The sequence below is a fragment of the Podarcis liolepis genome (genome assembly GCF_965112155.1).
Source record: "Podarcis liolepis genome assembly, chromosome: 3".
Taxonomy (NCBI): domain Eukaryota; kingdom Metazoa; phylum Chordata; class Lepidosauria; order Squamata; family Lacertidae; genus Podarcis; species Podarcis liolepis.
Genome location: NC_139557.1, coordinates 116,008,090 through 116,020,832, shown reverse-complemented (window position 1 = coordinate 116,020,832; position 12,743 = coordinate 116,008,090).

Here is a 12,743-nt window from a genome sequence, read left to right as displayed (position 1 = left end):
CAATCCACTTGAGGAAGACTCTTGGATGAGGAAGAACTGGATAAATGTTTTTAGTTACGAGCTGTGATTTGGGCAGGGGTGGCGGTGGGATGAGGATGGTGAAAGGAAACTTTGGCTGTGTACACACCGTAGATTTAAAGTACACACATGCTGCTTGTTGTTGTTTAGTCGTTTAGTCGTGTCCGACTCTTTGTGACCCCCTGGACCAGAGCATGCCAGGCACTCCTGTCTTCCACTGCCTCCCGCAGTTTGGTCAAACTCATGCTGGTAGCTTCAAGAACACTGTCCAGCCATCTTGTCCTCTGTCGTCCCCTTCTCCTTGTGCCCTCCATCTTTCCCAACATCAGGGTCTTTTCCAGGGAGTTTTCTCTTCTCATGAGGTGGCCAAAGTCTTGGAGCCTCAGCTTCACGATCTGTCCTTCCAGTGAGCACTCAGGGCTGATTTCCTTCAGAATGGATAGGTTTGATCTTCTTGCAGTCCATGGGCCTCTCAAGAGTCTCCTCCAGCACCAGAATTCAAAAGCATCAATTCTTCGGCGATCAGCCTGCTTTATGGTCCAGCTCTCACTTCCATACATCACGAATGGGAAAACCATGCACCCAGCTTATTAAAGGTGCTGGGAATTGTAATGTTGGAAGGGGCAAATGCCTCTGAATTTGCTGAGAATCACAGGTGGAGACAGCTGCTTTTGCACTTACGTAGGCTCTGCTTTCATGCTTCCTATGGATCTCTGAGTGGCCGCCGGGAGAACAGAATACAACTGCAAATTGATTCCACGCCCTCTCCCCCACCAGTTTCTCTGCCTCTGCAGTAAAGCAATCCCATAATACTATCCTCAATTCAAAAGGAGTGATTGATTTCCATGGAGCTGCTGGGTGAGTGGGTAAATAAACCAGAACATATTTCAAGCCCCACCTTGCTCTCAAACTGCAGCCACAAAGTTCAGTTTTTATTCTTCCAGCAATAAATCAGATTCAGTACACAACTACTGCTGGGAAAATGCGAGCCCTGTAGAGATAGGAGCTCCTCCTCCTCCTCCTCTTCAGTAAAGTTTATAAGGTATATAAAATAGAGAGAACAATTCTAACAGCCGGCCAGAATTAAAAGATGGTAAACAAAACTATATAATAGGCTAATAATAATAATAATAATAATAATAATAATAATAATAATAATATCTTTATTGTCATTGCTCCCTCTCGGGGACAACGAAATTACTTGGCTTCTCCATCCACCCAGGTAGGGCACTCCACACAAAAATACCAACATATAGAGTTGGTAGCGGTGCATGAGTTAAAAATAGCAAAGTTTCCTGTACAGTAGTACCTCAGGTTAAGTACTTAATTCGTTCCGGAGGTCCGTTCTTAACCTGAAACTGTTCTTAACCTGAAGCATCACTTTAGCTAATGGGGCCTCCTGCTGCTGCCGTGCTGCCGGAGCCCAATTTCTGTTCTTATCCTGAAGCAAAGTTCTTAACCTGAGGTAATATTTCTGGGTTAGCAGAGTCTGTAACTTGAAGCATATGTAACCTGAAGCGTATGTAACCTGAGTTACCACTGTATATGTCATAAAGGAATGCCAAAACATATAAATAGTGTTGGGCACTTTGATTCTTCCCTGCTGAAAATGGCAGGATACAGATTAAACGAAAACCACAATTAAAATTACAAGTGAAGAGTTATGCCCTCTCCTGCAAAGTGCTTTCCATCCATCTTTCTGAGCACCAAAGATCACACAATGAGCTGCGCAGGACCTCGTTTTTAAACATTTCTTGCCACGCAGGTTGCTATGTAACTTGTGAGGAAATATGCAAGTTGGTATGCTTATTTGTACGTTTCCCGTCAAAACAAATCAACACCGAATCTTGGCTTCAGCGCACTAGCTGTGGAAATGCCCTACTCGTTCAGTAGGATTGGCAGTATTATAATTACAGTTGTGGCACATGGTATGAAGAGTACTTAAAGCCACGCATGACACAACTTCCATTTTCCCCAGCCTACATTTCTTTTCATTTGGTTATCTCTTGAAGTTCTCAAGGCCATTGCTGGCAAGGAGAAATCAGTCTGGGCTCAATCCAAGCGTGGCTTGTTGAAACCTATATTTGGGGCACTCACTGCCAATAATTTACCTCCTCTAAAAAAACAATCCTATTGTATGAAGATATTATCCTACTGTGAACGCCCCACCCTGTGACCTGTGAGTAGAGGGTGTTATAAAAAATAAATTAATAATAATAATAATAATGGGGCTATTTCGTCTCTCATACCTTTCCATCTATTTTAGCAATGGGTCAGACTATTAGCTCAATATTGTCTACTACAGCGTTTCAGGAAGGGAGTTCCTCAAAGTCTTACCTGGAGATTAGGGACTGAACCTGGAACCGTCTGCAGACAAAGCTACAGCCGTCCAGCTTCCCATTTGTTCTCCCTCCATTCTTTAGCTATAGCACTTCCATGGCATCACAGTGATGCGCCTTTTATTGCAGCATTAAGCCAGTACCACGTAATGGGGAAGGATAGATTATATCTTGTACCAGTCTTCCAAAGCACACACAGAAGAAGCAAAGAAATTATAAACTACCAATTGGGGAAAGCACTCCAGTTTAGGAGGGACGCAGGTGGCGCTGTGGGTTAAACCACAGAGCCTAGGACTTGCCGATCAGAAGGTCGGCGGTTCGAATCCCCGCGATGGGGTGAGCTCCCGTTGCTTGGTCCCTGCTCCTGCCAACCTAGCAGTTCGAAAGCACGTCAAAGTGCAAGTAGATAAATAGGTACCACCCTGGCGGGATGGTAAACGGTGTTTCCATGCACTGCTCTGGTTCGCCAGAAGTGGCTTAGTCATGCTGGCCACATGACCCGGAAGTTGTACGCCAGCTCCTTCGGCCAATAAAGCGAGATGAGCACTGCAACACCAGAGTCGGTCGAGACTGGACCTAATGGTCAGGGGTCCCTTTACCTTTACCTTTACTCCAGTTTAGCTTGCAGTGTTCATGGAGTGAGGATTCTGAAATGGCAGCTTTAGAAGACATGCTGACAAAGGAGGCTACCCTGACCTATTTAGTCAAAAGCTGGCGGGACTGATGCCTCGAGGGCTTGATTTGTACATTTTCTCAGCATGAGATGAGTGTGGCATGAGAACCGCCAGGAAACCATGGTAATGAACAACATGGACTCCAAACCATGCAGTGCTGTCTTCTCAACAACCACTGTAAAGGCTATAAAAACAGCTGTTTGTAGCAAAACAACTCACCCATGGGCCCTGCTGGAAATACACAAGTTAAACATCCCTGGTGGTCACTTTCAGACAACCTGGTTATTGAGCAATCGTCCTGATTCATTTGCACAAAGCTTGTGAGATTTCATGCTCATCCTGATTTGTCTGTGGGGAGGGTTGTACAATGGGTCTTGCAAGCTGGACCCTTATTTTCCCCCAACCGTTGTGGGACAGGTTTGACAGGGGGGTGGGTCCACCTGTCAATCACCTGAGGTTGCAAAGCCCAGTGTGGTGCATAGTGCTTTGATCAGCTGACTCTCGGAGCTTCAAAATGCTGGGCAGAGCCCTCTACAATGACCAGCTGATTGTTTGCAATGTTTAGCTGATTGTCGGGCCTTGCAAAGAGCCATTCAGGGCACTACAGACAGGATGTGCAGGTTCAGCTGAACTGCAGTGTCTGCAAACCCTTTTGGCTCAGCTACATCTTGACCTGCCCCACACCTGACATAGGCAAAGATCAGAAGATGACCTGGATGGTCGCCAGATTCTGTGTACTGGATCTGTAGGCGCAGACCACCCCCCAACTCAAAATAAAAAGCCCCAAACACGGTTCCATGGGTGATTCTGAGTCAACTCCTTGGGACAGTTTATTGTTGTACATAGTTGCTAAATTTAGTGTTGTACATTGTTTTAATTGTCTGTTTTAACCATATTTGCACAGCAGTTTCTAATGTTGTGAGTGCCCTCCATTTACGAGGCTTCTACTCTGCAGCCTCTTATAGTTGTTTTAACTGCGAGTCTTTTAGTTCTTATGCTCTTACAGTTGTTTTAACTGCGTGTCTTTGTTTTTAGTTCTTATCTGTTTTAATTATCAGTTTTTTATCCATCCATTATCCGTGTTTAATCTTGTATTTTATCCAGAAGTTTTATCATATGCCTGTTTCCTTGTCCTCATTTGCTCTAACAATTATCGGTTAAAAAAATCCTAACTGCTATTTTATCTATATGCTTTTTAAAAATTCTGGTCTGAGACCGTAATAAAGTTCATTCACACCTGACATCATATATGTATGGCAGTCCAGGCAGGTGGGTGTGGCCTGGCCTGACCAAAATGGCCTTGAGGGCCAAATGGGGAGATTCCCCACTGCTGCTATATGATGTCACATCAAGCAGTTGTTTGCCCCACACTTTCCAATCACTTTTACTGGGGCACAGGGGGAAATCTGATTTATTTTGGAAGTGGATTCCGTTGTGCAAGAGCAGAAAATCCGTTTCAGCTGGGCGACCTAAATTTGCCACTTGAATCCCATCTGCAAAACAGCTATGGTCTGGAAGTGTTGGAGCTCTTCCCTTTCCCCCATCCCAATATTTAGATAAGTAAAATAAAAAAGTTCCTTCCAGTAGCACCTTAAAGACCAACTAAGTTAGTTCTTGGTATGAGCTTTCGTGTGCATGCACACTTCTTCAGATACACATGCGTATACAGATACAGATACAGATGTGTATCTGAAGAAGTGTGCATGCACACGAAAGCTCATACCAAGAACTAACTTAGTTGGTCTTTAAGGTGCTACTGGAAGGAACTTTTTTATTTTGACTATGGCAGACCAACACGGCTACCTATCTGTAACTAGATAAGTAAAAGTAGGTAACCCCAATAATAGTTCCTGTGGCGTGACTACAAAAGTGAGCTGTAGCTTGCTGAAACACAGCCAATATTCCCAAAGAGCTTTCACTTTGAATACATTCAAATTCTGAGAAGAGCAATTAAGGGATTTCAGGTTTGGCTCAGCTTCTGTTTCCTCCTGATCCATATTAGCAAATAACCATCCCCCTCATCTTGCAGGCATCTTTTGAAAACTATTTTGTTTATGCAGGCCCCTGCAATATGAACTCTTTTTCAAAGGCCAACTGGTATTTAATCATGTTTCTAATAGATGCTTTTTTACCGATTTTGTGACTTCATGCTGTATGCCGCTTTGATGTGTTAGTAGGAAAGTGCTGATGATAAATATGCAAATAAATAATAACCCCTTTACCTCCTGCCGCTCCTAGCACAGGCTGTCATGTTTGTGCTCTGTGGATGGGTGCCAATATTTAGGTTGGTTTCTCCTACTGCAGCTACCAAACTTCACTGCTGTTACTCATTCTCTCTTCCCAACACCTTAACTGGGGGCTTATAATCTCCTTTTGGGTACGTTCACAAAGTCATCAGTCTTTGACCCAAAGAGAATACAGTGGTACCTTGGGTTAAGTACTTAATTCGTTCCGGAGATCCGTTCTTAACCTGAAACTGTTCTTAACCTGAAGCACCACTTTAGCTAATGGGGCCTCCCGCTGCTGCCGCTGCACGATTTCTGTTCTCATCCTGAAGCAAAGTTCTTAACCCGAGGTACTATTTCTGGGTTAGTGGAGTCTGTAACCTGAAGCGTATGTAACCCGAGGTACCACTGTAGTGGAACATATAGCTCAGTGGTAGAACACCTGGTCTTGTATACAGAAGGTCCCAGGTGCAATCTCTGGTGTCTCCAGTCAAGGCTGACAGGGTAAAAAGGTAAAAGGTAAAGGACCCCTGGATGGTTAAGTCCAGTCAAAGACGACTATGGGGTTGCGACGCTCATCTTGCTTTCAGGCTGAGGGAGCCGCCATTTATCCACAGACAATTTTCTGGGACTAAACCGCTTCTGGTGCAACGGGACACCATGACGGAAGCCAGAGCGCATGGAAATGCCGTTTACCTTCCCACCGCAGTGGTACCTACTTATCTACTTGCACTGGCATGCTTTCAAACTGCTAGATTGGCAGGAGCTGGGACAGAGCAACGGGAGCTCACCCCGTTGCGGGGATTCGAACCGCCGACCTTCCGATCAGCAAGCCCAAGAGGCTCAGTGGTTTAGACCACAAGGCTGACAGACTCCTTCCCCAAACCTGGAGAGCCACTGCCTATCAATGTGGACAATACAAAAGCAGGTGAACCATTGGTTTGACTCAGTATAAAGTCCCGTATTTTTCGCTCTATAAGACGCACCAGACCACAAGACACACCTAGTTTTTGGAGGAGGAAAACAAGAAAAAAAATATTCTGAATCTCAGAAGCCAGAACAGCAAGAGGGATTGTTACGCAGTGAAATCAGCAATCCCTCTTGCTGTTCTGGCTTCTGGGATAGCTGCGCAGCCTGCATTCACTCCATAAGACGCACACACATTTCCCCTTACTTTTTTAGGAGGGAAAAAGTGAGTCTTATAGAGCAAAAAATACGGTAGTTTTCTGTGAGACACCTCTGCCAAGGCAATAATAGCAATGAAGTGCTTCCACATCGCTCTCCCTCCCCATGTCCCTCCAGCACATCCGATGGTTTCCTCCACCTCCACAGACACTTTCAAGAGCTGCTGCTGTCGCCTGTCTGTCCCCCCCCCCATTTTATGCTATATAAACTTCTGCGAGAACTCTCTTCTGTAACGCAATGGATGTAAGCATTCTAAATGAGAAAAGCTGGTGTTGACAGAGGAGGAATCAACCTCATCAGCAAGTTTCTTCATAGCACCTGTTCCCTGGTTTTCATCAGCACTCTTGATGCCATAAAAAAGGGAGGAGTTTGTGTGACAACCTTGGGCAGGTGAGGTGAGCCTCACCTGTAAGCGTTGAAGGAAAGCATCTGGCCTGGCAGTCTTTTCCCAGGGCTAACATGGGAATCAAGGCAACCCCAAAAAGGATTTCTTTCCTACCTATTGAGCTTAGGGCTGTTAAGTTTTTGTGTTTGTTCCCCAGCGCAAGAGGCTGAATTTTAAGAACCAGAAGGTCCCTATAGAAGTGGGTCTGATTATTTCTTGGTTGAGGTGAAAAAAACAGATGAATTTAGCAAACTTGGTACTGGAGTGTGGAACTGTTGAAGTTCAAAGCCTTGTGATCTTACCATGCTGCAGGCTTTGCAACAAGTTCAGAGGGCCCCCAAAGGTGGGTGTTGCTACTCCCCCCCCCATTTTTACAGATATATTTCGCAAAATGTCATTGACACAATAATAGTGCAATAGTGGTGGATTCATACTGGACAGTCCACACATTATTCCACTTTGTTCGTGGTTCTGTGATGCTCTAAAATAAAGCGTAATAAACAACAACAACAACAACAACAACAACAACATATTATTATTATTATTATTATTATTATTATTATTATTATTATTATTATTATTACCCCGCCCATCTGGCTGGGTTTCCCCAGCCACTCTGGGCGGCTTCCAACACAATATTGAAATACAGTAATTTCTCAAACATTAAAAGCTTCCCTAAACAGGGCTGCCTTGTACTCTTTCATATTTGGTGGGAGGGTGTTCCACAGGGCGGGTGCCACTACCAAGGAGGCCCTCTGCCTGGTTCCCTGTAACTTGTCTTCTCGCAGTGAGGGAACTGTCAGAAAGCCCTCGGCGCTGGACCTCAGTGTCCGGGCAGAACGATGGGGGTGGAGACAATAAAATAAACCACAACATCTGTAGTATAAAAAAAAAAAAGTTGCGGGATTTCAGCAGTTATGGGACATGCATGGATTGGAAACAAAGCAGTGCGCCCGCTCCAAAACCTTTGCTGGCACAAATGGTATTGGAAGTGGGATTGTGTACAACTGCTGCGATTTCAGCAAGCCTGGCCAGTAATAAAGGATATGGGAGTTGCAGTCCACCAGCATATAGAGGGCCAAAGGGAGCCACTCCTCCATCAGTGTCTCCTGGTTATACATAAATGGTTTCTTTGGGTCTATTTATCTTTTCTCCCTGATGCTGTTGAGCCAGCCAGCAAATCTTTTCCAGGGAGTAAGGGCTTTACAATCTGGACCTTGGTTGTTGGGAGGGGAGGAACTCTCAAGATACCTGCTGTGACCACTTAGTAATTTCATGCATGAAGGACTTTAGGAGTATTTGCTTAAGTTACAATTCCAATGGTACCAAGTTGTGTCCAGATCACCACCTCATTATACCAACACGGATATTATCAGTTTATGCAACCTGAGGATGTTTACCAGATTCCTGCTGGAGGCCTATTAGCTGCATGCTCGACTTATCCTTCCTGGCTTGCAAAATCTTTCCGGGTGGAGCTAGCTGATTGGGATTATGGGAATTGATAATGGGTGCCTGGACGAGGATGATAGACCAGCCACATTAAAATGAGACTACTGGAGGCTTGTATTGTTTATTTTCAAAGTTCTCATGAGATTCCCTCGGAGCTCAATAATTACTATTGAGTCGCAAATATTCCACACTTGGGCAAGTTGCTCAGGTGGAGTTTCAGTCCCAAAGCATCGTGTTCTGGTCACCTTGGTGAAGAGGGTAGGGGACTTATGGTGGTCCTATCATCCCTGACCATTGGGCATGCTCAGTAAAGTTGCTTTAGTATAGAACGAGGCTTAGAAGGGGCACATGCAACTCTGTTAGGTTCTCCTAGACCAGGGGTCAGCAAACTTTTTCAGCAGGGGGCCGGTCCACTGTCCCTCAGACCTTGCGGAGGGCCGGACTATATTTTGAAAAAATAATAATGAACAAATTCCTATGCCCCACAAATAAGCCAGAGATGCATTTTAAATAAAAGGACACATTCTACTCATGTAAAAACACGCTGATTCCTGGACCGCCCACAGGCCAGATTTAGAAGGCAATTGGGCCAGATCCAGCCCCTGGGCCTTAGTTTGCCTACCCATGTCCTACCTAGACATTCAGCAGCTTTCAACACCATTGCACATTGACAAATGGGGAGATCAGTGCTGAAACGCATCCAAGTTATTCCTGGTTGCAGAATGTGCTTGTAGGAGTCTGCTATGCCCAGCGCCCTATAAGGTACCACAGGAACTTCTGTTGTCTCCTGTGCCACTTTACATGGAAGATTTGGACCCAGGTACAACTGGTATGGCGAAAGAACTGAGTTAGTTTGCTTTGTTTTAAATTGGAGCCAAGGGAGGAGACCCCAAGGTTGTTCATTCATTCTTATCCAATCCACTTTCAAACTTAATCTAGGCAAGACACAGGTAGTGTTGAATTGGTGATCCAAGAATAAGTGCATAGCCAGCTCATTTTGGGATGGGTTGCTCCCCTCTTCAAAAGCCAGGTTTGCTGTTTTGGGTGTTCTGTTGGCTCCAATATGCCCACTGCTACATCTGCACACCTAGATGCAAACAGTATCTTTTAAGATACTGTTTTTGCTACAGTAACATACAGTTTGGACTGCTTTCACATATCTAGGGATAGTTTTACTGTTGTTAGCCACTCTGAGTCTGACTTCGGCTGGGGAGGGCGGGATATAAACAACATTTTTTATGATGATGATGATGATGATGATGAAAGTTTTAGCTATTACTAACTGGGGTATGCTGCAGAAACAACTCTAAGCTGTAAACCAGTGATGGCCAAACTTGGCCCTCCAGCTGTTTTGGGACTACAACTCCCATCATCCCTAGCTAACAGGACCAGTGGTCAGGGATAATGGGAACTGTAGTCCCAAAACAGCTGGAGGGCCAAGTTTGGCCATCATTGCTGTAAACACATGGACTACCAAAATGTTAAACTTCCAAGTGTGCCATAGTCGCCAACTAAGACCACGCTCCCAATTGCCCTACTTTCAAGAAGTCACGGGGCTGCATCCAGCTATGTCATACTCGTTGAAGATCCAATTAAAGTCTTGTCCACACACACCTGCTGAATGGGAGCAAATGTCAGCTGGGTTTTCTGTAGATTGGCGCTTGCTCCCATTCAATGGTAAAGAGCAGGTTTTCCTGGGGAAAGTGGTGGGGCAAACAGAAAACCGGTTGGATCCGTGCTTTCTAGGAATGAGACAAGCAAAACTGTGCATGAGTCCAAAGTCAATGTGTTCAAGTTGGCCATACCCAACTAATTCAGTGGATGTACTCAACAGTGTGACTTAAGGGCCTTTTCAGTTGACCCAATCCTAACCCCCCATTGCTTCTATATCATCCCAACAGCCTATCTGTGAAGATTGGCATTAGCCCCATAGCTGTCAACCGTCCCTTATTTGGAGGGAAACTTCCTTATCCCAGCGCTGTGTCCCTTATTGATGATGTCCCTTAAATTTCCTGGGTTTCAAAGGAAGCAGCTCCTCTCCCTCCCTCCCTCCCTGCCGGCCAGGGAGGAGGGAGGCTCCAACTGGGTTGCTTGGCTGCGTTGCTCACCCAATAAGAAGTCTAAGAACGACTGGGGGGTGGAGCTTGCATGCCTTGTGCCAATCAAATCAGCCGCGTTGCCTGGGGACTCGCCTTTGCTCAGGGCTTCCCAGCGGAGAGGTGACAGTGATTTTCCTTGCTGTATCCCCTTTGCCGGGTTGCTGCGCTGTGGGAACCACCGCTTGAGGCTTTGTTTGGCTGCCGGTTGACTAAAATCCCTTATTTTGGCTGCTGGTCCCTTATTTTCGAGGCTGCTGGTCCCTTATTTTCAAATCTGTAAGTTGACAGCTATGATTAGCCCCCATATTCTAACAGCTTTTGAAAGGTGGAATTTTATTCAAAGGCTTCTGCATCCCTTAGACCAGCCTTTCTCAACCTGTGGGTTCCCAGATGTTGTTGAACTACAACTCCCATCACCCCTAGCTAGCAAGGCCAGAGCTCAGGGGTGATGGGAGTTGTAGCCCAACAACATCTGGGGACCCACAGGTTGAGAACCGCTGCCTTAGAAACTCTCTTACACCAGCTCTTAGCACATAACGCATGCATGCATTTATCCATGCTGGGAATCAGTCTTGTGAAACAAAGATACTGATTGGGAGATGCAACTTCTACCACAAATGCATAGCAGAAGCTGCATTTACTGGCATTCTAAGCAGGGAGGCGCTTTCTATACTCCTGATTGCAATGAGAAAAAGGAATTGCATCAGAATGACAGTTTAGGGGGAAGTTGTTTGACATTTTAACTAGGTTGAAATGTAATTGGGTCTCAGACCACACACAAACAAAGCAGATGAGAGACTAGAGTTTTTTTAAATTTTTCTTTGAAAAGATGATATTTTACAATACATACAAAAATACTCTGAATATACATTATCTTTTTTCCCCCTCATTACAAAAACACAAGACAACACGTAATTTAAGATTTGTAAACAGTATTTGTTCCTAACACTTCTGGAGATTGATTTGAAGGTGGAGAGCAAATTTTGGGAGATATTTTGGCAACATGAGTGCAGTGGTGTTAAATTGGGCAGTGTTGATTCTAGGCAGGTTATTCATAATAGTACGTTGTCCAGACTCCAGTAAAACTCAATATTCCAGCCCTGCCTGCATTTATAGTCACAGCTGACAGAAAATAGGTAAACTAAAAAAGGCAGGTCAGGAATTTTTATATAATCTGGACAAGATACGAGCAATAGTTTTGAGATTTCAGCCAATAAAACTCACAATCCAAATTACTTGTGCTAAGGCCATACAGCAAAGCCTTCAGACGGTTCCAAAGTTCAAGTGTCAGAAATTATCCTAGACAATTCAGTATTGTGGCAGATTTAAGTTTTTGCTTGAATTTTAATTTTTTTTATAAAAAAAACCCAGAGTGCAATCCAATTAAAACTGAATCACATTTAACTCTCATGGATGTCAAATAGGACAGGGAAGAGGAGTAGTGAGAGAAAGCCATGCTCAACTCTCATTATGATCCATGGAGCATTTATGTTCTTAAACTATGGGTGGATTGTGTCCTAGGTTTTCGTTTTGTGGGCCTCCATGGGAAGCAGTTTTTATGGGACATGAACACAGTGCATAGGTATAGGTGCCTAATTCTACAAATTTGCCTTTCAAAAGGAGAAGCACCCTTGACACACACAGATTCTCCTGTGCGTATACTTATTCCAATCAATTTCACAAGAATCACCTAATTCATGAAATTCATCAGTTTAAGTGGAGCGGTATCCACCTTTCCACGCCGCTAAAATTGCTCGTGGGTTTCCTGATTAGAGCTGCCAACTGTGTAAAGAATATGTTTTAAGGGGGGAGATCCAGACTGCCTGTGCTACTGGGGAATCCAGTGGAAGTCCACCATAGCCAAGCTGTCTGCATGACACCCCTTTTGGGAAAAATAGGCACAAGACATTTTTTTTTGGATTTTTATAACAAAAGACGTTTTCCACTCAAGACAACACGAGACTTAAAATGAAGCTATGCATCCGCACAGTGAACGTGAAGTAGACACAGTCCAAGGGAACAAATATCCAAATCGCAGGCACACGGGGCCATGGATTTTGGGCAATAGCATCTTGGAATATATTTTTGGCAACAGTTCAGATGGTGCAGCACCTGCAGAGTGAAATTTACAGAAGATTAAATCAGTTTAAACAAAGACAAGGTGCATTGCATTGCATTGCATTGCGCAACCCACTGAGCTCAGAACTTGGCTACACTCCACTTACCTGCGTGGCAGCTATCCATGATGTCAGGCAGAGGACTTTCCCAACTGAGATCTTAGCTGGAGGTGCACCACTATTTAGCTGTGGCCCCTATCTTCCTGCTTTAAATCAGGGATAGGACACCTTTCCCCCTCCCTCCCATCTCAA